Below are 2,542 nucleotides of genomic sequence, written 5' to 3'. Positions count from 1 at the left end.
GTATCTTTAAGTAGCATTTGGTTACTTCGATGACGTTGGATGGGAGATTGCCATCTAACTTTTAGAAGTCCTGGTTTTATTTGTTTGGTTGGATGGACATGATAGGATCTATATCCCATTAAAACGAATTTATCTCCAACCAGGGAAAATCCAAGTGGTAGAAAATCTCAAGTTGGCTGAGCCACTTCTTGCCCCAAGTGATTAAGCTTAAACATGACGTTTATATTTCTCTTAGAGAAACATTAACTTGCAGTACTCATCGAACAACACATTTTCTGAATCATAGAAATGGTCTTGGCTAAATGCCAGGTCGAGTCAACAATCTTCTACCTTTCTATAGGCTCTTCACATGCACATACCTCTGCAGGTTCGTGTAACATCTATAATTGATGACTTCCAATAACTTTACACTGAAGGATTTATTAATTCGGAAATTTATTTATGCACCACTGGTAACACTTGTATGTCACTACTGTATGTCATTACTTTACACTACCACTTGTGAGATAAATGGTACTTTTGGACGTATTGTTCCAGTATCTCGAGATACTATATGAGAACTCCAAGTCTAGCACCAGCATTGTTTTTGAAATACAAGAAAACAAAAATGGTTAAACTATCTACAACTTTTCGAGAAGTGTACTAAAAGAACATCACATTCTCATTCTAACAATATTCTTCATTAAGTCAGCTTCGGCACCATGATTTCTTTAAATAGAGGATGGCATTTTTTAAGAGGATGATGAATATTTTCAAGAAAAAAAATGACATCCCTTTTTATTTCTTTTGCATGTTGAATATTGCCTGATATGTTTACCACTACATGTATTGCTTAAAGGAACTAAGTTATTCTAAGAAGGCTGCTCGTGCTATTTGGAATTTCAAACATGCTTCATATATTGTACAGTGTAGAAATGAATAAACCATTGACTTATCAATTTGCGGAGCTTGCCTTAACACAATTAACATTTCTTTGATAAATATGATTTGATTGCAAAATCTAATATGCGAGAGGCTATGGAGATGTGATCTTAGGATGTTGAAAAAGATGGCATCTAAGTTCTTCAAACGCTTTCAGAAGTAGGACTCCAATCAAAATAGGAATTGGTACTTCAAGATGGAATTTATTCTGCTCGACAAGTAGATGGCATTTATTTTTTCTCTCAAAGAAATTAGATGGCATTTCTTCATTTTGAGCACCTATTGCTTTGTGTGTATATTGGATTGTTTTTGGAGATGTGATATTCATTTGTGAAGTAATACATAATTTGTTTCCAAGTTCTACACCTGCCCATGAGCATGCGAAGTTAAGCAGAACATAGTTTGTAATGATCCAGCGAAATTTAAGGCAATGGCTAAGTGCATTAAAAAACTTTAGCAACTAGTCTTCCCAATGCATAGGTAAAGCTAAGCTTCCCTCGTTCAATTGTTTAACAATTAAACTCTTCCATACATTGGTTGGCAGTCATTTTGCATAGGGCCACGTGCTTAGCATCGTTTTCTCCTCGGGTCATGGCTCTCTCTCATCTTTAATTGATTTGCCACATCACTCTTTTGCTTATGTGGCACCCTTAGCACGTGTACACCGTGGAGCACTGCAAAGGGCCTAAGTAATGCTACTTTATTAATGCATGGCCCACCTTACACTCTCACAATGTTTCTTAGAGTCCTTACTGCAGCCGGCTAGTAATCTACAGCCTACTTGCCTTCTCTCTCCTCTTCTCTCTCATTCAACTAAGCATAAATATAATAGTTTAATCCCTATAGTCTGCTGATTGTACCTTATTATACTTGATCTTATATATTTGGAATACAAAATTTTTGTTAGATGCCCTCTGCACCTAAAAGGAGGGTCACACCTCGTGCACGATAAACAACAACAACAACAAAGCCTTTAGTCCCAAACAAGTTGGGGTAGGCTAGAGGTGAAACCCATAAGATCTCGCAACCAACTCATGGCTCTGGCACATGGATAGCAAGCTTCCACGCACCCCTGTCCATAGCTAGCTCTTTGTCGATACTCCAATCCTTCAGGTCTCTCTTAACGGACTCCTCCCATGTCAAACCATGTCCAATTATTCCATACGCCGGATGCGAAAAAATTGGAGCAAAATTTATATCAAGGGTAACTCTTGGAGCAGCGTTTTTTACCCCAAATACTCTACAAAGTGGTTCTGCCCTATCAAGGACAGCTATTGGAGATGCTATTACAAGTACTAACCTCCCTATGAATAGAGGCCTAAAGGAGCTCCAAAGTTCTTTTCTCGAAGTGCACCCTGCCTGTAAGGGTCTGGTCGGGTCATGGGCGCCATATGATAGTATCGGAACCGACATGCTATTAAAACACTTTCCACATAATCTAACAGTATTTAGGAATTTTACTTTTTGAAGAATTTCCATGAATGTTAACAAATGTTAAAAAACATTCCTGGATTTGAACAATGTTTGTAAAATTAAAAAATGTTCATGGATTTTTAAAACATGTTCACAATTTTGAAAACATTTATGAAGTTCAAAAATTATTAAAAAAATTTAATTATGT

The sequence above is a fragment of the Triticum aestivum genome, chromosome 7B (assembly GCF_018294505.1).
Source record: "Triticum aestivum cultivar Chinese Spring chromosome 7B, IWGSC CS RefSeq v2.1, whole genome shotgun sequence".
NCBI lineage: Eukaryota > Viridiplantae > Streptophyta > Magnoliopsida > Poales > Poaceae > Triticum > Triticum aestivum.
Note: the sequence above shows the minus strand (reverse complement) of the source record.